The sequence below is a fragment of the Athene noctua genome, chromosome 1 (assembly GCF_965140245.1).
Source record: "Athene noctua chromosome 1, bAthNoc1.hap1.1, whole genome shotgun sequence".
NCBI classification, from domain to species: domain Eukaryota; kingdom Metazoa; phylum Chordata; class Aves; order Strigiformes; family Strigidae; genus Athene; species Athene noctua.
The window spans coordinates 84,970,143-84,996,115 of record NC_134037.1 but is presented as its reverse complement, the minus strand read 5'-3'; the positions used below and the strand labels follow the sequence as shown (position 1 = coordinate 84,996,115).

The following is a 25,973-nucleotide window of genomic DNA, read 5'->3' as shown; positions in this document are numbered from 1 at the left end:
GTAGCAAGGCAAGGCAGGTAGGAAGCCATCAGGACAGACAGGGGAGGTTTTGTATTCACTTTGCACCACTTCAGCTGAGCATGAGGTGCATGGCAGAAGCCCACCATGTCTCATAAAAGCCCAGTGAAGCTGGAAGTAGGTGTGCATCTTTCAAGTTGCTAAGAGGAAGCTGAGCAAGATAAGCCTAGCTGTGTCCTGTTGTCTTGAGGGAGCCGGGACCCGTCATTTTCCAGTAGTGGAAGTGGTGGTGGGGACAGGTGCTGTCATCTGTAGCCCCTCATCTCCTGCTGTCATCAGGACGTTTAGCAAATCCTAGGATCCGATTCTCTTCCTGCAGGCAACATGCAAGCATGCCAGTGAAATACAACATAACTGGAGCTGGGAAGAAGATGCTCTGTGCACGCAGCCTGTGGCTGGTGGGAGATACAATGACATTAAAGTCTGTAAGGATGCTGTCAAAGCTGACAGAGCACCAAAACAGTGTAGCAAAAGGAAAGCAAGGCCTTCGTAGGTACCTGGTTTATGACTGACATCCTACCGACGCACAGTAATGACTGGCCATTTTGCTCCTTGCATGAGATTTCTTGATTCACAATGGGTTGGCAGAGAACAGGGGGAGCACTCATGAGGGGTTTTTCTGGTCCTTTTTTAGTTTTTTGATAGAAGCCACAGCAAATACTGCAGAAAAGTCTGGAACACTTGAAATTGCCTGAGCTATTGCAGCAGAAAACCTAATGCTGCTCCCGGTGCCACAGGAGAGTCTGCTCGTCCCAGGCATCTTTGGATCCTGAAACCCACAGCAGTAGGGTACCGGCTGCAGTGGCCCCAAGGACCTTTTCTATATGGGGTAATTGCCAAACATACAGGGTTCGGTTTAATACCACATCCAACAGGCATGAAAGATGCCTTACAGACCTGTGAGATAATTCCCTGTAGCTAACACTCTCCTCAGTTCCTGTCCAGCCATGGGTCAGATCTGTACATTTGGGTGGACCTGAGCTATGTTGTCAGGATTTTCAAAACTCGTAATTCCTGTGTTCATACCGTCTAAGAGATCCATGCTTCCAGGCATGAAGATAGGGTAGGTTTGTCCCTCCCTAAGGTCTCCCTTCTTCAGGGTAAAAGAGGTGGGAGCAGGAGAATGAAGAGGCTCATGCAGTATGGCAAGGAAAACTCTCCGGTTTGTGGATTGTAACAAAGCTCCTGAAAATTAAACTATTTTTCATATGTAATGAACTGTGCATGTGCTGTACAGCAATAAAAATATTGAAAGTAGTACTAAGAACTAATATGGGCCATAAATACTGACTCGTATTCATAATATTTTTGTAGGGCATTATAACTAAAATATAAATGGAGTTTTTATTTTAAACATTTAATATTAATCAAATGGCTATGAAAGTACATAACAAACAACTGTGACATACTCATGGCCTAAATAATAAAAATTAAATGGGTGATGAATTCCTGCGAAAATTTAATTTGAAAAAGAATGAACATTGCATTAATAAGGCATAATTATATCATCAAATATTTACCATTATTTGCTGGAATCCATTTTGTTTTTATTTTACATAATAAGACAGTGGATACATAAAGCAGCAGGCTGGGACCCATCCAAACTTTTCTCATGCCCCCAGGTCACACAGGCAATACACTTGTAACTCGGGTTTTGCTGCTTTGTTACACTCTTTTTCTCTAAAGGCTCCAATGCTGCATTTAAAATTCTGACATCTCCTCCTTTTTGTTACTCAGTACACACCAGTACAGTTATTTCAATCCACATCTCTAGGGAAAATAAATAGTGTTCCAAGACCTTTGCAGACAGGTCAGTGGATGAATAACTGTTTCACGTAAGCCGTCTCCCAGGCGCTATCATGCAGCAGCCACCTTCACTTCTCCAAGGACCACTGGTGTTTCCCACCACAAAAGCAGAGAAAGGACAAACCACGCCAGAGCTGTCAAGCTGATGTCCCCCTCCATCCAACAGCCAGCCCGAGGCTGATGGTGGGGGTGCATTTAGCAGAGGGTGACACCAATTGATGGTCATACCACCACATGTGACGAGGTTTATTTTCTTCCTACAGGTTTGCTGGCCAAAGGGATTGGGACCTTTCCCGAGGTGCTTCTCCACCTGCTGACATGTAGGATCCTGATGGGATTTATATGCAAATATGTGCTTGGAGGCATATCTCGAGCATCTGGGCAGGGTCGGTGGGGAAAGGTTGGCCCAGAATGGGTGTCATCATCTTGAATCAAAGCCCTCCCTTCCAAGATGGTTGTTTTTCCATCAGCTTTTGCAAGGCATGGTTGCTACCGCCCTGTTTTGTGTTGCACTTGTTTTAGACAGCCTTTGCTCAGCTCAGCCAGTACTGAGAGACTCAGTGGGTTCTTGGGGTTTTTTTAGGTTAATTTGGAAAACTTCCCTGATTATACATCTGCCAGCGTAATTTACACCTCTGAGGATTGGGTTGATTAGAGAATCAGTGAGAATGATTAATTTTATTCATTGAAGGCAGGGCTATGAGTGTGCTGCAACCTGCGACTGAACTGATATTTCCTTTAATTGTTCAGCTGGGTCCCTGGCAAGCCTGAGCTCAAGCTGCACAATCTCACTCAATAAACGTTTCTGGTAGCCCAAGCTTCAGCAGTCCTGCTGAGCCAAACCAAGCCCAGCTTGTCTTCTGGCTACAGGCTTAAGGTTCCACACTCCCCCACACACACAGGAGCAGCTTTTTAACTTTGGACAGAGGCATGCCTGCGTCAGACACAAGGCTCTAATGCCTGACACCGGCAGCATTAGATATGCTGCTGTGTGGGACAATGTGCTTTACCCTCTGTCTTCAGGGGGCTGCCGTTACTGGTGGCAAGCCCATGTCCCTCCTGCATCTCATGGGCAGGGATGCTCACTGCCCCGGTACCAGGCAAAGTCAGCAGGGAGGGAGAGCAGCAAGCAAGCAAGCACCACTGGATCATGCTGCTATTATTTATATCATTAATGAGGAGGGTAATGGGATAGAAAGCACACTTTAAAATCGGTCGGTACCTCCAAGTGGGGTAACACACTTTGCAAGCACTTTGGAGGGCTAGAAATCAAAGCAGTCTTGACAAATGGGAGAAATGGTCTCAGATCGATAAAACGAAATTCAATACAGAGGAGTGCAGAGCACATACTTAGAATGAGGACTCAAGAGGATAACAAAGCCGTGGGGAAGGGCTGGGCTGGCAGCAGCAGAGCAGGGAAGGTCCAGGTGAGAGGCAAGGCAGCAGCTGATGTTCTCAGACAGGGAAGGGGCCAAGTGGGAGGTGTTAGTGGTCACGCCAGATGTGAGGCTGAGGAAATCACCATTCCTCCCTCCTCTGGGCTGAGCTGGGCAGAGGACGGCATCTCACTGCTCTGAGGGTGATGCAGGCAAGCGTGGAAGTGAGTGGGACATGGTGGTAACCTGAAAGATGTGGCTTATAGGGAAAGGTTGAAAGAACTGGTTTGTCCAGGCTGGAAGAGTGGAGGATGAGGGCAGACATGGCAATGTGTCAACTATGTAAGGTTTGCCATTAGACCAACTAGTCTTCAGGTAGGCAGAGAAGAAGGTGAGCTATTTCTTGGTGAGAGTGAGCTGGTTTAGAGCTAAAGAAAACATGTTGTAACCAGCAGGAGAGTTCTGCCTTGGTGGAGGGCTGCCCCTGTCGCCGAAGAATTTTTAAAAAGGTTAAACAAATATCAGTCGGGGATATCAGACAGGAAGAGAGGGAAGGGGAGGAGAAGAGAGGCTGGATGATCTCTGGAGGTCCCTCGAGCCGTACATGTCCATGACTGCTGTGATTCAGCTTGGGGCAGTGCCCAAAATGTGTCTGGTGAATTCCACACATGTCCAGAGTGACTCTTCGTCCCTAGCTGTATGTTGACCTAAAATGGTCCTTGATTTTTGCAGGGAGGTCATACCTCTTATTAAATGGGATATTTAGGGCATCAACAACACCCATATCCCCAAAAGCACAGGCCAGATTTTTAATATTTGAAATTATTTTCTGCAACCCTACTTCAAGCCTGGCTGAGTTTTACACTCCTTCAGATCAAAGTTTCTCTACTGGCATGACTACAACGCCTGCACTGCCAAAGCTAACATACAATACAAATTAAATGATAAGTTGTATGAAATATTGTTTCATCTATATCCAACACTAATATTGTAAGATGTAGAACCCTAACCTCCTCCCTCAAAAATAAAATAAAATGAGAAGTGCCAAAAAAAGAGCTGCCAGGAAGAAAGCAAAAGTTATTTAACATTGTGCTGGGCATTAGCTTAACTAGATATGGGGGGTGAGATTAAGCTGAATGAACCTGATGCGCAGAATAGGTCAAGTTAGCCAATGATATCATAAAAAAGGCTACCGTTTCAGGCATGGTCTAGTTAAGTCAGGAGATTTAAGTACAACAGACTCAGGGATGCTGGAGCTAGAAGTCTGCATTTAGACTAGGAAAGAAAATATCTTCAGGTGTTTCTATTTCAGGCTCAGCTAAATCCACTCACCTTTTCTAATCCTGCTTCGTAGACGTGCCCTATGGGACCCTTGGCAGTCTGAGCTGCGCTGTGCTGGGTAACATTCATCTTCTCCCCCCAAAGATGGATCGGAAGTAGCACACATACATCAGCATGTTTCACTATTTATTACTTATTTAAAGAGCCAGATCATCTGTGAGGAAGGAGAGCTTAAACAAAGAGAAGAGTTGCACATAGTGGTTATGTGGTGTACCCATTGTCCTTGCTTTAAGCAGCCTCTGCCTACAGCCAGGTGGTAACTCCTTGGCTTGCTTGTATTTCTGCTCATCCACCATTGTCTCTGTGCTATTTCTTGCTCTCTTTCCCCAGTTGGCCGGGCTGTGCACCAGTGCCTTTTAGGGCAGGGCAGGAGAGGCCAGGGCTGTGGCCACGTGCCTCCAGGCTCATGCCACTACCCCCAGGCCACCCATGCCCGCTCATGCCCATGGGGGTCAGGCAAGGGAGGGTATATTTAGCTCACCTCAGAGGAGCACTACAGCATGGTGTTGGCTTGGCTCGCTCCTCGCAGATGGGCTGCGCTCCACTGCCTGCCCCATGCCGGCTCCCCTGGCACCAGGATCAGCACTGCTCCCGTTACCCGCCTCCTGTTCTTGCCCGTTGACACAGGGGTTCATCCTAAGTGAGAAAACAAATGGCTGAGGGCCCACATGCTTCGCTTTGTACAGGGCAAAAGCTAGGGCAAGCTTTGTCACTCACCCGGCGGTATTTTGGCAGCATTGGTGAGTATCAGCATGGGTTGGGAATTTCAGTCCCTACCCATCTCCAGTGACAGGCCCTGGTGGCCCCGGACACACTCTGGCTGAGTGCAGCATTTAACCATGGTTACTCCAGGGCAGAGAGCAGGCTCAGAGTTTCTCAGTCACAAGAAATATGTTCCTCTGGATCTATCCTTACAGCTTCACTGCCAGCAGTGTGATGGGAGTAGCGATTCCAGCCTCTCCAGTGCAGTGGGTTCTCTGAGCACCCGTGTCCCACACAAGGCAGACAAGTTCCAGCTTGTTTCACCTCTCCAGGCTGGAGGGTTTCCGCTCTGTCAGCCACGAGTGGTGTCTGAGCGTCAGAACTTTTTTCCCCCCGAATCAGGGGTATATTCAACAAATGCCGTGGGTTTCTACTGAGTCCTTCACTGTACAAGGGGTCTGGCCCTACCCAAGGAGCTGAACACAGGCAGTGAAACGTACACTTTGTGTTTTTGAGATTAATGAGGCTTCTTTCACATGTGACATGGATGGCTGGAGTTTTGGCAGTGCTGAGCACCTACGACTACTACCACATTCATTCTGAGCACGTTGGCACGCAGCGCTCTGGAAAATTAGGCCATGCTTCTCCAGTGCAAAAGGCTTGTTGATGTGTGGGATATCAAATGTGTAAAATTACTTGCACTCTGCTTTTTAATAACAATAAAAGGATGATTCATAATTACTTTCTGAGAATATTAAAATCCTAGACACAGTGCTTCTTGCACCGTACAGTGAATCTGTACAGCACAGTGTATTAAATGCTCTCTTTTATTACAGAATAGTGATGTCTAATAACTCCTGAGCTCAAGTTTCACCGCAGTATTTATAATTCACATCCATAATAACATTTTCCCATTTAACAGCCTGGGGCAGATGCCACAATGCGTTATACAGCATGGGTGCAAATAATGAGATAGAATGATGTCATTGTGTAGCATTCCTCCTAAGCGATCTAAAAATACTCTCTCCCGCTTTCCCACCTTTCACCATCGCCTGCTCCCTCCAGCCTGATGCTTTTGCACCCGTTCCCATGGTAACAGCGTCTATTGTAGCCCAGACCCTCATGCAGATGTTGTCATTGATCCAACACCTTGCGGCAGCTTTGATGGTGCATTGTCTTCTTGTTTCCTGGTCTCCTGTCTCTGTTCTCCCCCAGTAAGGATGGGTTGGGACACTTCCTCCTGCTCAGTGCCTTTGATCTGAAAGAGGAGAAGGGGGAAATATCGATTGGGTTTTATTATCAATCCTAATCCTTCTTGGGGTGCTTTCTGAGAGCTAAAATAATATGCTGTGGAGCCAGCTACAGGTTCACTTGTGCAGTTGTTAAAATGTGTGCCTTAAATAAAAACACGAGGTGAATCAAGAGCAATTAGCCCTAGGACACCCTAATTTAAACCTCTCTCTGACAGGGCATGGAAAACTTCTTTTTCATAGGGGGATGCTGCTGCTTTACTGCTTGCACAGTCTGATCAGAGCCTTTTTTTTTTTTTTCTTTCCCCTTTTTCTTTCTTCTGTTTTTTTCTTTCTTTTTTTTTTTTTTTTTTTTTTTCCCCTGCTAAGCGCCTAGGGAAGTTTCCATATTTTGGCCGTGTTCATTGTTCAGGCTCTCCCCACCCAGGCTTGTCACTTCCAGCTTGGCTTGAAGGGAAAGGGAGGGAGGTGGCAGAGCTGCGCTGCAAAAGCTGCACCATGGATTACTGCCGCAACAAAATGTAGCTGTAACAAAAAAGCAGAGAACAAGGAAATTCTGCTTAATCACCTATTGTCTGCAGTTGTTTTGCATTCTTCACCTGTCACTCCTTGCTGAAGTCGGACGTTGTTCTGCTGATGATGAGAACCTGACAGATGGATGGTAATGAATGTGTAACTGAAGACCTGGGCTTTTGCATCTGCATTATTTATTTCACCTAAAGCAGGAGCTGCTCTATATTTAGTGTATGATGTCAGTGGCTTGTTTGCATCCCTAGAAATTGGCAGGGAGCCACATCGCACATGATATATGAAATCACTGATAAATGCTTCTTTTCACTGAAAGAAAAACAGCTTAATAAATGCGGCTCTTTTCTGCTTTCATCTCTTCCCTCCCCACCACGCTCCCTTCCCCTTCTGGGATTTGTCTCTCGGTGGCAGAGCTCAGCAGCATCTGTGAAGTGGAAATGAGCAGGCAGTACCGCAGATCAAAATGAGGCCGTGGGTATGCTCGGGAAGTCGCTGCCCTCCCAACCCCCCTCTGCTCCCCCCCCTGAAGTCCTGGGGCTCTGCCAAAGACCTAGCCAAGCAGGGCGGAAGGGAAAAAAGAGATCGAGGGAGAGCCTCCTCCTCACAGCACAGGCTTTGCGGGGACGTTGGTATTCCTGGTATGTAATGAGTTTCAGTTGAGTTTTAGAAGGCAGGGAGCAGGGGGGACGGGGAGGGCTCCCACGTACTTTCTTTGCTCGGCACAGAAATGGCACCATGACAGATACTAGCAGTTATCTGTCTTGAACATGTCCTTGGTGCCAGCGTCCAGCAACAACATCTTACATTCACGCTTTTGTAGGGGAAATGCAGTTGGGGCGCTTTTCTGGCATTGCTGCGAAAGGAAAGGTTTTGCAAAAATAGCAAGTTTTATGTATAAAAGATAGATTCGGGTGCCAGATCTTCAGCTGCTGCTACCTGGCAGGGCTCCACCAAATTTCCATGCACCAATTCATGCCAGCTGAGGGTCTGATCCTTAATTCAAACATGGGGCGAGTCAAGGGGGTAAAGAAGCTCAGGGCAGCTCCTAGCTCATTGGGACATGCCCATCCTGACAGTTTAGGGCTAGTTTCCCAAAGCTGGCAGGTGCCATGGTTTCACGGCATATCTCTGCTCTCCATGGCAGCAATGAGAAAAACTGAAGGGAGCTGCAAATGTATCATCAACAGATCCCAAGGCTACAGCTTGGGGCCTGAGCTGGTTGCTGCTTTGCCTGTCCCTCACTCAGATAAAGAACACAGCCTGCTGTGGGGCGTGTCAGCAGTGCCAAGTGAGAGGTGAGAAATAATTTTAAAATAGGCAACTGACCCATGGAAACAATCAGACCATTTGTTTCAGTAATGATTTCTTGCAGTAGGCAAAAGCAGTTAGCCTGAAACCAAAGATTTACACTCCCTAGCACTTCCCTACCAGGGTTTAACACAACTGCTGCTGACGCAGACCCAGTAAGAAACAGGAGGGGGAAGACGTAGCCTTGCTGCAGAGCTGCTATGCTGCAGATGAATGACTTCGCCTGTTTATTAAACAAGCCCATTCAAGCTTCCGCTCCATGGCCATTTGCTTGATGGGCTTGAACAATAATGAACTAGGATTAAAAAAACCCTGCCCCCGCGAAATTCAGGCTGCTCCAGCAAATGGGATCAAATAAAGTTGATAGTATCATGTGGCCTGCTAATCTTCAGAAATGACATCCATGTATCCTGAGCTTATTCAAACCAGCATTTTGCTTTGTTTTTGGTGAATAGGGCGACCTGCAGGTTAAGCATCAGAGAGACATTTGGGAGAAATTAAACGGGGAAAGGTGGGGACGGAGCATGAAAGGAAATTCTTTCAAGAGCTTTAGCATAAAACATCCTTCTATAAAGGAATATGTGAGACAAGGTTTTAGATGAGACAGTTGTCCTCCCAGGAAAAACATCATGAAGTTGTTACACAGAAACTCGTTAAAGAAAAAAGTCAGCCAATGTCACAAGATGATATCTCAGTAGTCCCAGATGTTCGCTCTTCCTGTGAAAAAGGAGGAAAGATTACTCTCAGAAATTTACCCTGTGTCAGTGGGGTACTCAAGGAAACTTGGAGTGAGTTTGTAAAAAAAAGAAAGATGCTGCTTCATGGAGTAGTATAGGCAGCAGCCATAAATAGACAGCTGACATTTCAAAGTATTGAATGCATCCTGATGGCCCATACTGGGCAGGAACCAGTACGATGGCTGCTATTGGACTGGGAACTGTGGAATGTGTGTTCATTCCTGATCATGTAATGCATTTTCTGTGTGATACTGGGAGATCCCAAGAGCTGCCTGCCTCTGTTCCTCTCAGTAATACCGTAAAATCACTTCCTTTCCCCCAGGGTCATGATCTTTTGTATTTTAAACATTGAGGGCTGGGGTGGTCTTTTGCCATGCCTCCACCACCTTGCTCGGTGGCAGATACTCTGCTCTCCATTTGGGCTTCAGCCATAGCCATGTGGCTGCTAAGGATGACCACTTACACCTGGGCCAAATCTTGCAGAATTGCCCCTTACTGTTAATACTCTGGCAAGCTGCAAAGAGCTCACCTCACTGGTGTTTGACCACCATTTTTTGCAGCAGTGTTATAGCTGAGAGACCGTGGCACAGATGTGGGGAAAGGAGGGGGAGCCCCACCAATGGGACAGAAGGATGAGACTCCTGAGCCCTCCCAGTAGGACACTGAAGGGACATGGCCAGGCAAGGACTTGTGCCCATTGTCACTCCCAGCACTAGAAGCCATCCTAGGGAGTTGCAGCCAGCACAGTCCTAGCTGCAGGCACGGCAGGTGCGACAGGGAGCAGAATCAGCCACAGCAACCCCTGGGCGAGCCTGTGAAGCAGCTTTTTAACATGTCACTCACAAAATCCCCATCACGATCACCCCTCAGCTGCTGTCAGCGTAGGGCAGGGTGTGTGGCTGAGCCACAGGGCCAGGGGGTGAGAGCAACGTCTGTGGGATCTCCCAACTTGCTCCTAGTTGTCTTAAAGGTTGTGCATGCAAAGGAAAAGACAAGACCATGCCTGGCGCCCAGGCAGGGGTGCAATGCTTTAACCAGCACCTGGAGTAGTGGGAGTTGTCATGAAGGGGTCTGGACCTGATCTAGCTTGCACTGGCCAATTTCATTCTGCTGTCTGTAGGCCAACATCACAGCTACATGACACACAGATGCAGCGCTCAAACACCTAAGCCAGTTTTATTTTGCACTTTTCGTTATTTCAGGAGATCTTTCCATGGAGGTTCTCATTCCCTGACTGTGACTTCAGCATCATTTAACAGCTGAGGAAATGAAGTGAGAGAAAGCTGAATTGGCAGCAGACTGAGCTAGTGGGGACACTAGCAGGTAGCCCTAAGCATCAGAAATTCCACCAAGGCGGGACTGAATTCGGACAGCTGTAGTTACTTTTTTTTTTTTCCCTCCAGTGAAACTTAGGAGATAACCTGCAAAGCTTTGCTTGCAAGCAGAGGTGATGGGGAGGGTGTCCAGCAAATGCATCTTCTCAGCAGTTCCCTAGAGCATGAAACTGCTCTCTCTGGGCTGAAGCTGGCAGGAGGGACATCTTACACTTGCCATTTTTGACCAGAGGACTTAAGGGCCATCCAGCAGAGTATCTAACTCTAAAAACACAAACAGTCAATTAGTTTTGGTGTTCTCAAATTGCTGTATTAAAGCAAGAGAGATAGATAAAATTATAGGATGTCAACAACAGAGCTGGGAGGTTAAGCCAGATGTGTTGTCTCTCTCCAGGACATAATCAGAGCACATACCTTCCTCTTTGACCCACTGCAGTTGCATCTTAAGGTCTGTTAATCTGGATCAGTGACAGAGCTATTCTCTTCTAGAGGCTCAAAATCACTTTTCACATATTTTCACATTTTCTTAACACAGCAATAACCTGGGTCTTTACTACTCAAGCAAAAGGAAAGTTGCTCTGGCTATTTATCTTCATCTACTATTTTGCTTCATGTGAAGCTGCAAATGAGAAAAATATCTACATATCCTCAAAGTCCCTAAACCCAAAGCATTTAATAAGAAATAAGCCATTAGTGACCCACCATTCCCTCACATCCAGAACAATTTCCAGCTGAAACCCTGACAACAATGGAGTGATTCAAAGCTTGCAGATGTTTCATGAAGATTTTCTCAGAACATCTAGTCAGATGGATTTCACAAGTGGGCTCTGTTTGCCATCAGACAAATATGATATATACTAGATTCACCTTTACCCATAAACCACTCGAATGAGGCTTCATCAAAGAAAGTATGCTTTTCATCACGCTTTTTACTGGCAACAGAGTTGTGCCCAGAAGCACTTTGTGCTAAGCCTTTTCTTGTAAGTACTTACAGGCTTATTGCTCATCCTCCCTCATTCAAGCCATGGTGGGGACTCAGGAAGGAGAATGACACTTCCACATGGTTGTAGGCATGGCCAGTGGGGAGCCTTTATTATGCTGGGCTGGGGAAGAGAAACACTTCCCCCCATACTTTTGGAGCTCAGCCTTAACTGCAAATGTGATGTCCTTCAGTGTAATCAGTTATTCCCTTGTTCTGAGCTCTCCTAAGTGCCTGAGTGACCTTCACTGTCCCTCTAGCTCTTCGTCCCTCCTGGCAACAGATAAGATAAAACCTGTCAATGTGTTGGAGAGCTCTAGCAGATCTTTCCTGTGTGCATTAGGTTGCAGTTGTTCCTGACATTGTGTTGCCTGCTTGTCCAACTTTGGCTCTGACTGATGGAAGCTAGGAGAAGTTGTTAGAACAGATACGGCAGCCCTGTGACATGGGAAAAGACAGGGTCAGCTTAGGCTCACCAGTGTAAGAAATTAAGTGATGAAGGAGTCACCCCCTCCATCGTTACTACACATATAAGGAACGATTTTGTGCACCTTCCCCTATCTCTTGGCTGCTGGGGATCAGGAGAAGGTATAGTGGGACTTGTCAGGGTTGTCTTCCCTTTCCCCTTTCCTTTCCTCTCAGCCTTGTCTCTTCTACTCTCCCTGCTCCTTCCTGCCCTTGCCCTTCTCATGCCTCTCCATTAGCTCTTTCCTAATAAAGACCTTAAAACCCATCTCTTTTCACATTGATCATGGCACTATGGTGGTATTTGCAAGTTCATTTTATGACCCCTCCGCTTCCTTGTTCAATCTTTTTTATTGCCTTGTCTCTCTCAAGATAGCTCTTCAGGTCAAGGACTGCCCTGTGATTCAGACCTGTACAAGGCCTTGCCAAGTCCAGATCCAGTTCTGCCTGTCTCCTGCACATGGCTGCAGCAGAACAGAGAAACCCCACATGCATCCTGATCCACTGTTAAGAGCAGCAATCTCTGTATTAAATTTGCCTTTCTGCCAAGTGGGCTGGCTTGTCCCATGGGCCAGCCCCATTGGACTCATGGGACCTCATGTCTCTAGAGTACCATGACTAGCCATGAAGCATAGCAAAGAAGAGGTCACAGCAGCAGTAAGTATTTCAACAATATAGGTTAAAAAGACTTGCCTTTTAGAAAAGAGAAGTTCTAAATCCAAGAAATAAGGCCTTCATGAAAATCTTGAGGAGCAGGACTTGGTCTTTTAGGAGTCTGACCTATGGGGATCGGAGGCAGGGGAAACATCTTCAGTTTGCAAACTGAAGCCTCTTAATGGCATTGGACTTTGTTTCCTGGCGGGGAGGTGAAGCAAGCTGTTTGTGGCGTGCCTTGTGACTGCTTGGCAGGACCCGTCCTTCCTGCTGCCAACTGGGGCTGGGGTTAGGTGTTCATTTTCAGGACCATCTGATGGGTTCCCCTTTACAACACAACAAACAAAGCAAACTCCAAAGAGCAGTACAGTTGCTGGACTCCTGGAAGCAGCTGCAGGAAAACATCTTTCTGTTGGTTCACCTACAAACTGAAGCAAACGGCCTATGCAGTGCAGCGAGGAAGAGGCAGATCTGGTGGGGTGTGTCTAAGCGCCTGGATACTTGCAGTCAATGAGCCTTGCCCGAGCAACCCTTCAGCCTCCCAGGAGGAGGCCAAGGGGGGGAGGCAGCTGACCGGAGGTGTCTGTCAGGGTGGGGTGGGCAGGGGGCCAAGAGTCCCAGGCAGCAGTGAGGGGAAGGAAGGAGTGCCTTTATGCAGCTGATTAACTGTTCCTCTCTGCTGTTTCCTGACTCTTTTAGAAGATCCTTAAAGCCTGAAGTGGAAACAGTGATGCAGCACTGGGCAGCCGCTACCTAATTTTCTCCTGGCTCTCTTGCATGCCACCCACAGCTGCTGGGGTGAGGCTTCCCCAAACTGGGACCTCCACTGATACCAAATCTTCTGGCTGACAGGGAGTGGGTACACCAAGGGGAGTGTGCTGCTGGCTACTTCATTGCTGCCCCAGGTTTTTAATTTGAGAAAGCTGGTCACTCTGTGCCGGTACTGTGGGTGGAGGAGGCTTCCTGTCTCCTGCTCCGGCTGCCAGGACACACGCTGCTCCTTCAGCCCTCCAGGAGTGCCCCAGACATTATGGTGTCAAAGACAAGAAAGTGCCTGCAACAAGACTGGCACACTGGAGGATGTTTAGACCCTCCTTGGGCCTTCTCAGTAGTACAAGCAAAACTGAGTCTTGCCAGCTGAAGGCTGAGCAGCCAGGGCCACTCCAGCCGTGGGACAAGGGGAAGGATGGAGCTGGAAAGGGGAGATGTGGGGCAGGACCCAACTGACCTAGAGCTTCACCCCCCGAACAGGCTAATCATGTCCTCCCCAGCCTGACCCCTAAGTGGTGGCAGCAGCAAGCCCAGATGTCCAGGACCATGCTGCAGGCAGAATAGGTGGTAGGGACACAGCTGTTTCAGTGCCTTGAGTTGTCTGCTGCCCTAAGCCTGTGGCTGGGGGCCAACCCGGCAATACTTACATCAAGCAAAACCTGGCCCAAGCAGGACCAGCTACTCCATTGCTCCCACTGTGAAGCTGGTTCCCATGCCAGGAGTACAAGATTGTAGAGTCTGTTTGGCCTGGGGGGCCACACAGGCAGCAGTGCTACTCGCTGACACTTTGCACAGCTTTTCAAGACTGGTGCTGCTGAATTTGTGGGCTGAAATGGAGTTTGGGCCCAACCTTGCACAGTGGGTGCAGAGAAAGGGGCTGAGCAGGGAGGGCACAGGCAGAGGGCTTGCAGCATCAAGACCACTGTATTTCCCTGTTCTGCTGGCTTTTCTGTTCTTGCAACAAGCCTGTGGAAAACGCTGGGTTTGAGTCACATTGAGAACCACGTGAGTGTGGGGCTGTGGCTGCCTTCCTGCTCCTGAGCTGTGACAGGCTGACACCCGCTGTGACCTCTTCACCCCATGCCCTTGGCATGGCTCCTGGCATCAGATATCCCAGCTCTGCATAGCTGCAACTCCCACTGATGTGGGTCAGGGTTTTGCCTGAGGGACTAGAGCAATGACATGGCTCTGGGTTGTTGCGTGATGAGGATGACTCACTGCTCCCCGCCTTCATGTACACAACAAGCAGGGCCTGGGCTTGTCCCTGCTCCCATCCCCTTGCCTTGGTTTCCACCAAGCTGGAGCAAGCAGACCTGTGAGGGATGGCCATCCTTGGGAGGATCCAGCCAGTGTGCATTTCCCAGACTTCTCTTCCATCTGGATAGCAGTGGATACTACAATAAAGACAAAACCTCTCCTTAATTTCTTTCTTCCATGTCAACTGCAGAAATGGCTGAGAGAGAAACCAGCTTTTTCACCCACATCTTGTTTTTGGGAGGGTTGCCCCCCTCACACCCAGGTGGCCTGCAGCTCTCTGGGCTCTGGGCAAGGGCCACACAGCATCTGCAAATGTCAGAGTGCCTCTGCTTCCCTCCTTCTCCTAACAGCCTGTCATGGCAGAATTCACTTGCCATTGCTATGACTGAGCTGTTTCCCTGAAGGGTCTGGTCAGCATCAGATATGCACATGTGCAACATCCATTTAAATCCATAATAAATGTGTGCACACACTTTGTGCAGTGACTGGCCCCCTGACTCACACAAAAACGTGTATTAAATGGGCTTGGAGGATTTGGGCAGACATTAAATTTCAAGGAACAAGGCCCACTCCCACATTCCTGTGCACCAGGGACTTGGGGATGTACATGTCATGAAGGAGCAAACTCACACTGCCCTTGCTGCATCCCCCCTCCTTGGCCACCTCCCCGGGATGAAGAAACACGACTCCACCACTTTCTTGGTGGCGTAGACTTCCTGCTGCAATCCTTCCCTCCCTCTCCAGTGCAGGGGAAATCTGCTTAGCCTTTACTTTCTCACACATGTTTCAGATGTGCAGGGGTGTGATTGTAAACAATGTCATCGGCCGTGCCAGAGCTGTCTGCTCCTGCCGAGCTCCCTTCCCAGCACCCCAGGGGTTCCCGTAACAGGGCGTAAAGCAAACAAAGCAAAACAGTAATCTGCTGTTCCAATGGCATTTTTTTGTTTTTAGAAAATGTTAATGATAGGTTATGTGATTACCCTAGGTTTGGCTCCACTTACTCTTTATTAAGCACATCTGGTATTTAGTAACAGTGTAAGTAGCAGGAGTTTTTCTGGCGCGCAAATGAGATTATCCAACGTTGCCATGCAGTATGGAAACTCCTCAGGGAAGCCAGTGAACTGCGTGGAGATACAAGACTTTCTTGTCGCCTGGGCATCCGGCCAGAATAGCTAAAAAATGTGGATTGGCACAGAGCTGTTGCCACGCAAACACTTCTGGAAATTTCTGTGTTCAGGCCTGCCAAATCCTTCATATGTAACATGAATTTCTGTCTTCCTCAGCAGCCTGTCTGAAGCCTGAGCTCTCCTGTACACTTTAAAGAGGAAAAATAAAAAAAAGTCCAAGGCAATCTTTCAGTCCTGTTTCCAGTGCACCACTGCCAAGCTAACAATTTCACCGAATTAGGGGGAATTTCCTAAAACATTCGTTTGAGCTACATTGAGTGCAACATGTGGGAGACAACTGTGTTTCCTGGAGAAGAAAGGAGAGCTGTCTCACTCGGTGGAGACTGCCTAACGTCTAGCAGGAGAAAAACAACCAGCCATGACAAGAAAATGTTTTTTAAAACTTGGCACAAGAAGCGAGTGTTATTTATTTTGAATGCCTTTTCCAGTCTGGTCAATGTAGTGTATGAAGAGAGGGATGGTGGAGGGAAGCCGTTGTTTTTGTTAGGGCCCAGGGCTTGGAGTCAGGAGGTCTGGGCTCTATTTCTGGCTTCTCTGTAGCCTTCCTGTGGGACTTCGGTGAAACTCTTGGAGGTGAGTTGCTCCAGTCTCTGAGCTTCTCCGTGTGTTTAATGGGGGTATTGTTTGCTGGTTTCATACGTGTTTGTGTGAACTCAGGCTCTGTATCCAAAATTATGAATCCTCTACATTTCTCAAGGAAAGTACTGGGAAGCATATGAAGCAGAAAAACAAATGTTCATATGTTGCTTGACCGTGCTTGGCTCCTGCTGTTGCAAGATGCTGGCCTTTGGAGCTTTACACTTGGTTCCTCTGTGTCTAGGGATCTTTGTGGGTGTTCCTGACAAACCCCTGTCAATTTTGGCTCTCCAACCCCTAACAATGGGACACATGCATTTATACCACAACTTTGTTGACTTAGTGATGGTGCCCTTGGGAAGGAGTTAGTCCGGGTAGCAGAGAGCATTCAACATGGAGGCTGGCCATGAGCAGAGGGGATTCATCACAGCAACTTAAAAGCACACTGTGCACAATTAGCCAGTGACCAGCTCCAGCACTCTGGTTGTACATGGCTATCCTTTCTGTGGATCATCTCATAGCATGGCAGGGAACTACCTGGGTAAAGCTCATGAAAGAAATCCAAAAGCACCCTGCCAGGTGCTGGCTGGCTGCTGCCTGGTGGCTCAGCTGTCCTCTGCGGTGAACTTCTGATGCAACTTCCAGCCACAGGAAAGAGCATCTCATCCAAAGAGCTGACTCGGCTCCAAACTGCATACCAGCATAAGTGGAAGAGGGGATCTGGCTCTGCTGCTGCATGCCTTCGACCACAGCAACCATCCCCACCTCCAAGAGAGGCAAGGGAAGGGGCAACCAGCAGCTCTTCATTCGTGCAGCACTGACAACGCTCTTTGGGAAAGCAGGAGAGGATTAGTAACAGTGACAAAACAAGCATAGCTGTCCAGAGGAGAAATAGATGAGCTTGGGATTTTCCTGTCTGCTGGCCCACCCTTTGATAAGCCGAATCACCCCATGAGTTTGGTTGTGGACAAGCAGAGCTTCTTTTCAGCCCAGTCTTGTCTCTGTAAACATCACTCCAATGACTATGGCTCCTGTGGCTGTGGATTGTGACAGACATTTTGCTGTATAGCTAAAGGGTAAGGATACAGAAAGTCTGCAGGGTACTGAGGTGTGAGGGAATGAGAATAAACCACAGTGTAAGGAACGGAAGGACTGCAAAAATGGGGAATAAGTAGGTGTAAGACTTGGGGTGGGAGAATTTAATTTCCTCGGGGATGCAAATATTAAAGAAAACATCGGACAGGGAGAACTGGGGTGGAGAGAAGAGCAAGGGCGAACTGACCAACCAGAGCAAAGAAACTGAGGAGGATGGTGGCCAGGAATGAATGGGAATGACCAGGGGAAAAAGCGATAAGTAGGTAAAATCACTGTGAAAAGAAAAGGAGTGACATAATGAGCAAGAGAAGAAAAGTATTTTCAGAAGAGGGAATGCAAACAAGGAAAGGAGAGAATGATGTGGAGAAGACAGAAACATCAGAGGTGGAAGGATGAAAAATAAGACAGAGACATGGGAGAAAGCAGGTGAAATAAAGAGACTCACACTGTTCTTAAGTTAATGAAGTTTCTTTTTACTAGTTCAGTATTGTGTTGCAATGTCCCAAGAGGCATTTTGTTTCTGTGGCTCTTTTGACCACTTATGGCTGATTATTCTGGGTTCCATGACTAAGTAATTAGAAGAAAAGGAAAACAGCCTAAAAATCACCCGGATATGTCACAAGGCTTTGTCTGAAGGACTGCTCCCTTCCAAGGGAATTGTTTCTAGAAAATAGCTGAGACACTGACATCCCCAGTGTACATGTAGCTGGCCTCTATGTTGCCTGGGCAAGCTGTTGGGACTCAAAGATTTCTGAACCCTCCCCACCCACTTTGTTGCAAATGACTCTGTTCTGCTTGGGAGGGATGATGAAGAAGGGAGGATCCCAGCAAAATCCTCTTGCCAGCACGTCTCAGAATCCCAAAGCTGGCTCTGATCCTTCAGTATTTGACTGGTATTTGTTGAAAGTGGAGCAACTCAGAGTGCAGGGTGGCTTGGTTCTACACCCCACTCAATGGGAAGTCAGAAAAGCAGGAGTGGATAGTAGATTTCTCTTATGAACTGACACTCCTTTTCTTTCCATGCTTTGCTCATATTAGCTTGCTGACTTTTATTTACTTATTGAAGTGAGACATAAACATTTTACACTCAGGAGGCAGATGGACCTGGCAGTTACTGCATCACTAAGAAACCTGAAGCCCTGGAGTAAGCATCAAAGGAGAGCCTTTACTCTGGTATTATATAATCCCTGTTATGCATATGGGAATTAAACAACACCTTACAATAGAAGGATAGGGCAGCTTAGTTAAGATAAGCAAGGCATGTAACTGCACTGTACATCTTAAATCACAGTTCCATGGTATAGAAAATCTGGCATAAAAAGTTCCCTGTGCTGGACCAGGACATCACAGCCATGTGCTGCCAAGCACTGAACAAGCACAAACTATGCTGGTTGAGATGTGTTTGACAAATTCTGGCAGACACTGTATTGAATCAGGTAACGTCTGTCCTACAGTCAGCATAAAACTGGCATAAACATCACATCGTGTGCTCTGACTAATTCAACAGAAACATAATTGTGTGCTTATGCCAGATCCAGATCCAGTACACACAAGGAGGTTCTCCTGCAGTGCCAAAATCTCTTATTAATGAAGCTGGAAGCAGAGCCATGTGCATTAATTGCATGCTCTGAATTCTTAGGAGTGGCAGCAGTTCATGGCAGGGGGGCTTTTTCAGAACAATCATAAAAGGACATATTTTTTTTCTGGGGTGACAAAATTATTTCCTTTGTTTCCAATAATCTTAGCATTTGCAAATACTGAATTGGTCCTTTTGTTTGCTGATTATTGGAGATGCATTCTTAGTGCAGCTCATGTTAGGATGACCAGTTCCTCTGCTCTCCATCACTGTCATATTGTCAAAAGCAGTTATGTCAGTCTGTTTAAAGATGCTGACCAAGCATAATGTTGGCCACATTGCCATGAACGTAGTTTGCCATACCAGAACTGTCACTTGAAATTGAACATTTAACTCTTTTGAGATTGAAGGAAATAATTTGGTCAACCAAAACACTCACGCCCCTTGGTTTGTCTTAATGTACATGTCCCAGTGATGTGCCAGAATGGCCCTCAGTATTTTCTTGTTAAAATTTCATGACCAAATTGAAGAAAAGCTTGGAATGATTTCTCTACCTCTGGGGAAAATCACAGACTCTCAACATTATGCTTAACCATCCCTGCTAGAGATGATTTATTCCTGGGGCTCATAAAACATTCTTGAAACTTTGCCTTGCAACTACAGCATATTGCATCAAGTGTCGGGCACTTTCAAAACAATTTCCTGAGAGGATGTGAAAGGTAGATTGGGATCCAAGGGGACACATTTTTCTCCTTTTCTCTCCCAAGGCTCCCTCCCATTTCTGTAGGAAATGCAGTGCAGAACACTAATCTTGGGTGACTAAAAGGAATACTTTTCCTCATTTCAAAGAGGAAAGCAGGTCTCAAAAATTGAAGCTAAACCTGGGTAACTGTAATAACGCTTGGCACTTACATGCAGGTTTTCATCTTCTAGCCACTTTACATTAAGTAATGAATCCTCAGGACTCCCCTGTGGAGTAGGTGGCTGAGCATTATTAGCCCCTTTCTGCAAATGGGAAAACCGAAGTGGAGATGTTAAGTACCTTGCCTAAAGCCACTAAGGGATTCTGTTGTAGAGACAGGATCAGAGGTTAGGAGGTTTTGTGCTTTCAATTCCCATATCTATTGTGTCACTTAAGTACAGAGCCATAATTGAATATTGTAATGACCCAGGGGTGGAGTGATTCCAGCTACTCAGATCCAAGCATGGTTCTTCTGATGGTCAGAGACTTGGTGGCACAGTCCCACACAGCCGGACAGAGCACAAATGCATAATGGATAGGATAAAGAAGTGTCATTCTCTTTGGCTTCCTCAAATGCACTGTTGGGCAATGTTCGCCTAGCCAGGTCTCAGCCTAACTCTCCAGCAAACTGTGTCTTCATTTTAAGGCATAAGGCCAAATGCTTGCCTTGATGGGTGTTTTCACAGTAAGAAATACACCTTTGGAGGCAGATGCTGCTGTTAAGACCAAGGTTAGTGTTCCTCTACTTTTATGTGAAGCTTGTTGTAATGGAACAGTGGAGTCCCTCTTTAGCGAATTGATACTTGAGTGTGAAAAGAAATCCAGACCCCAGTGCTCTGGGCTAAAGCAGATTTTTCACTAGCTTTAGGAACAGGACTTTTGTGTTCCGTGGTCCTCACATTACACACTTGGAGGAGCCTGGTTTTCCATCCAGCACGACATGTGGGAACGGATACAGCCCTACTCTGAAAGATATGAGCTGAAGGAGTGGACAGCATGCACAGTCCGTAATCACATCACCTGACTGGGAGAACAGGTCCTGCTTTTCACAGGGATATAGGAGGATTCACAGATCTCAGCCTTGCCTTGACCAGTGTGTGTCTGGGACAGGGAACCACGTATTGAAAAAGAGAGTATAACATGAAAACAATGAGGAAAACTATCATCAGTCGCCACACAGTTGCTATCACGAACAAATGGAAATGGATTCCCATGAATTCAGGAAAGAATGCTGTCATTTCAGCATTTGTCAGGCAAAGAAATGTTTGGGTTGTTTAGCTAAATGCCTATTTCCATCAGCAGTATTTCCTGCATGTTGTTGAACCATGTTGTTGTCACATCATGATGCCATCAGGCATTAAAACATAAGAACTGGCTGTATCTCTCACAAGCTGCCAATGTATATTTATGTAGCACAGGATGATACATCATAAAGGGAAGGTCCATAAAATGTTCTGGGTGACTAATGTTTCCTCTCTGACCCTTCCATTAATATGGAACTGGCACAAATCCATCCATCCATCCATCTACCCACTGACTCCAGCTCTGCATGTAATGCACTATTATTCCAGTTGGAAAGCGGAGTCTATTTTGCACCTGACAGGGCTTTCATTTTGGAAAGGAATCAGAGGGTTTGGAACTGAAGATGGATCCACACCCCAGGTTTATTTTGTTTATGTATGAGAAAAATGTGGAAATCCCCAGCTGCTGCATGAAGTGGCCTGGGTAGGGATGATTCTTTCACTGAAAACACAGGACCGTGTATACTCTGAGAATGAAAAACTGACATTTTCTCACTCCTGTGAATTTTGTCTAAGGATTTTTCCCTGAAAACCACCTAGTTTTACTAATTGGTCACTACAGATTATGAACATCAGCCTTGCATGAACATTTAAAAACAAAATAGTACAATGATCTTTTTGGAGTTCTTTGACTAATTCTAGGAGTACCGCAGTGAAGGAGGGCGATTAGAGTAAGCAAGATTGTGTGATAACACCTGAGCCACATTAACTCTATTGTCAGAGATTACTGGACCACACCATAAGTGTGAAAGAGGCTGGGAAGGCAATGAACCTTCCAGAGAACTAATGCTAAGTGATATGTATTTTGTATTTTAAAATATAAGAAAACAAACTCCACCTAGACCAGAGTATGAACTTGTCTAGAATCTTCTCACTTGGCTTTGTGTCCTCTGGAGAGGAAAGCCCTCCATGCTGCAGTGCTGGACCCTGAGGATCCCAGTTGAGCTGTACGCAGATGCAGAATAGGTCCCTTTGGTCAGGCCTTTTATACGTGGCCCCTGGTGATCACCTCCCATGATCAGAGTGCAGAGCATTTTCTGTAAAGGAGGTTCTCCACATTGCATTTGATGGTGGTGGTATTTTTGCTAAACATAAATGTTTCCAACTGTGCAAAGTGTTTATAAAGTACATAACACATGTCTGACTGAGTAGAATATGTTTTTAATATAATGTAGTATGAGCATGTGGAAAAAATAATGGAGACTGTTCTCCATTCAGAATTCAAGCACAACAAACTGTAATTACATCAACATTTTTAGAACATGTTTTTCTTAAGCATTTCATTAAATAATAAGGAAATATAAACACATATGTTAAAAACCGTGCAAATGTCCTATGGATTGCATAGGAAGGACCTGGATTTTCCTTTCACATTGGTGTTGCATCATAATTCCATGAGGTCATCTTTGATTGCCAGTGAGGAGGACTGGGCTTGCAGTTTCCTCCCTGTTACGAGTGTTATGTGCTGCAAAGGGAGGGCATGTCAGGAGCACTGGTGTATATATGGTGTGCTAAACTGTATCTTTGCTTAACCTCTTTGCCTCTTCCTTACTTATTTTGAAAGGGAAATACACTCTCTCCTCCATTGCTTTCATGTGAGCAAACCCAGTCAAATCCTTTATTGGAGAAGGGAGGATCTTTGGTCATCAAATATTTTACCTCTTTACAAATCTGAGAGAGGGTAATATAATTATATTGATGCTCTCAACTGGTCTGCTCACTTAAAGTGTATTCTTTTTGAAAACTAAAAGCAGAGGAGCTGATGTTGGGCCAGGCAGCACTGTGCACCTGAATGGGGGCTGTGGTTTCTGGGGACAAAGGTGTCAAAATCAAGGAAGAAGTTATGAGGTTCATCTCCCCACACCTGCCCTGCCATTTTTGGTACCTCCTTCCCTGCTCTTGTCTTCCCTCTTTTGTTTCTTGAGCCTTTCTGCCTGCTGGAGGGACCCAGAAAACCCTCCCTGCAGACAACAGACCCCCACATCGCTTCCACAGGCAACCCTGCCTGCAGCTACTGCTGCTCCAGTCAGGACCTGGCTGGCGGGGAATGAAAACCAGAGAAGGGAGGGGTGGCCAGCAACATCATTGTGCCATGGCGGCTCCTGGCAAAAGGGAGGCAGAAATGCAAGGAAATGACTGATGGATGTGTGAAGTTGCAGCCGGGTGCTGGTGAGCATCTTCGGGGGAGCTTTATGCCATGTGTTTGCTTAAGAAGGTTGGGCTAAGGTGGATGGACAATGATTTCCTTCATTTCTGGTGCCAGTGAAAGGTAGGAGCAGTTTCTTGGTCCAATCAACATCAGCAGCTGTGGAAAGGTTGTCTTGAGCATGGCCTGGGAAATGATGTGGCTGAGAGTGTTGCCTTTTTAGTCTCCGCAGACCATGTAACTGCATTTTCCCAAAATACCAGCCCAGCTCTCAGGCTGTTCTGTGAAGCTAACCCCCACTGGAAACCCTGAATGACGTGGTTAATATTCTTCTCACATCTGCCAGGCGTTAACCCAAGGACTAATATTACTGGAACATCAGCTTCTATTTAAAGGACCGTTTCCTAAAATTCCCCTTAAATTTTATCTGATAAAGAAGGAATTGAAGCAAACAATGTATTGGTGTGCATAGGTCCTCATCTATGAGGCTGGTGTTGGTCACAGGCTGGAATTCATCTATTTTGTTAGCCACAAAGTTTATCTCAAAATTTTATCTGGGGCAAGAACACCCTTAGAATCTTCCAGTTATGACACCAGTATCTTGCGAAATAAACTGGTGTGGGGGGTTATCACTTACAGGAGGTAGGGTGATGATCCAGGAAGCTGCACTATTAGTAAGTAGCAAACCAGTGCTCTAGAGTGGTTTTAGGGTGCCAGTTAAGCACTGGAAGATCTTTCCATGGTGGAAGGTGTAACATCAGGACTATGTTCGCTGGAGGTTACTGAGGATTTCAAAGTTTTTCTCTTGGGAGCAAGTTAAATTACTACTCAGATAGTTACCTGGTAATTCAGGATCCCTGGATTCCTCTCCTGCTCATTTCTTGTCTTAAGGTATGTTATTGATGTCCACTATGAAGGAATTGACACACTGGCTGTGGGGCTGACAGGTTTTGGCTTCTAGTAACTCGTTGTGAGTCCTTCACTCTGTCTTGATGCTGTCTACCCTGTAAAGCTGCTGTGAGACTTCATTTATCCCCACAGAGCCCTCTGGTACTCACGGAAGTAAAAAAATGTCATCATTATTACATTAAAAAAAAATTCTATTCCATGCTATAACTGAGAGCCCATTTTATTTTCCAGTCCCGTTTTCCTTGTTTTCTTCTGCTGGTACATCGCTTAATAAAGGAATTGGAAGGCTCGTCTTATACGTGATGAACAGCCAGCCCTTTCTCAATGTGTGGCCTCGCCTGGACTTGCCATTATTTGAGGTGTAGATGGGTTTGTGTAAGCCTGCATACACACGTGCATGCTTGCAAAAGCACACACTGGGTAAGCTCCAGCCTAGCCATTAGATTTCCCCTGCTATTACTCTACTGTACATATTCCTAGTAGATTAGAGCAGGATTTTTTTTATATGCTCTTCTATAAAAAGTGTGCTATATTGATTGCAGCAGAGTGAGCTGCTGTGGTTGATATCTGAGCGCTAACCCAGATAGGGATTAGCATTACATCAGCCATCAGGCGAGGGAACCTGGCAAGCTGCCAGCCTGTAAAAATGGAAGACATTTGCGTCACTGTTCCCTTGGTAATGCTTCTTGGAGCCGTGTCAGCTGTCCCCCGAGGTTGTTTCCTTAATATGTCAACAGACATTCCTGAATCTTTAATGCTGAATAGTTCTTTTTCCTCTTCCAAAAACACTTAGGTGACAGAGTAGCTAGTGTCTCCCACTGCCCTATGCACTAAAAAATTACATACCTGTGTAGATCAGGCTTAGTACCTTTTGGGGGAGGTTCACAGCAGTTACAGTCAGATCAGGGTGAAACAGAAAGCCCATCTGCAGCATGATTGCTGTTTGTATGTACTCAGGAAGCAGCAGCCCTGTTCAAAACCACTCCTCTGCCTCTGAAGCATCCCACTGGAGGGAATGAAAGGGTCTGTGTTAGATTAGTTGTTGGAATTTGCTAACATTTGGGATAAACTATCTGACCTTGCTTTAGGAATTCCAGTTACACACAATAACTTCAGGTTAATGCCTGAAAGCTGTAGGACTGTGTGTGCAGTGACCTCTAGCTTCCGGAAACCATTTGTTAGTGCCAGTTGTGAGAAATAGTCGGAGGTTTTATCCAATGACATTTTCACCTTTCTGCTTCTCCATGCAGCCAGCTGCTATTTTCAACTTGAAGAATTAAAATGCAAGTAAGGTACACTTGACCAAATTTGAGCATGTGCCCTTTCAGCTGAAAGTAAACATCCCGTATCTAAAAGACCTTTTGTTCTTAGGTGACAGTTTTAAGTTTACTGTGCAGTTGCTGTAGTAATTAATCACAGACTTGTAATTTAATAGTTTGGGAAGAGCAAGCAAATAAGTCATTCTAAGAAAACACTTTGTGAGTAACTTCATTTTGGTCAAGGAGTGTTACTAAGCGTTCACGATAATTTATCACTGTCGTACGCACTTCACACAATCCACGACCAAGACGGTCAGAGGAGAAAGCAGCTCTGCTGGTTAAAACTCAATTCCTGTGAGCACTGTTATTTTGCAGTCTTTGTCCAGTACTGACGGACTTCCAGATTCCTTGCTTGAGGAATTTGAACCCAGAGGTGGAATTTGCCTCCTGCGTAGCACCCCACGGAGAGCGATTTCCTTAGGCTGCAGAAGGTATCCGTATTCCTGAAATGGGCAGGCAGGCAGCTAGGGCAGGGAGGTGCTCGCTGGGGTCCAAGCGGAGGCAGAAGGTCCCTGCCTGCAGCTAGGCCAGTGCTGCAGGGCAGGAGAGGGATTCCTGAGCCCCCTGATCTGGCAACCTGCATTAGCAGCAAGGAA

At 46.4% G+C, this 25,973-nt stretch overlaps 1 long non-coding RNA gene across 2 annotated transcripts; it reads right to left on the bottom strand.

The window, feature by feature from the left end:
• Positions 1–4,652: 4,652 nt before the first annotated feature.
• On the bottom strand, positions 4,653–12,724 carry LOC141956315 (uncharacterized). Of its 2 annotated transcripts, none has more exons than XR_012632889.1 (4): positions 12,538–12,724; positions 5,259–6,501; positions 5,023–5,177; positions 4,653–4,894 (listed from the first exon to the last, which is right to left on the bottom strand). It is a non-coding gene; the product is annotated as an uncharacterized LOC141956315 (long non-coding RNA). The 2 variants fall into 2 exon arrangements; XR_012632890.1 differs by having other exon boundaries at positions 6,283–6,501; positions 12,538–12,710.
• Positions 12,725–25,973: the final 13,249 nt, after the last annotated feature.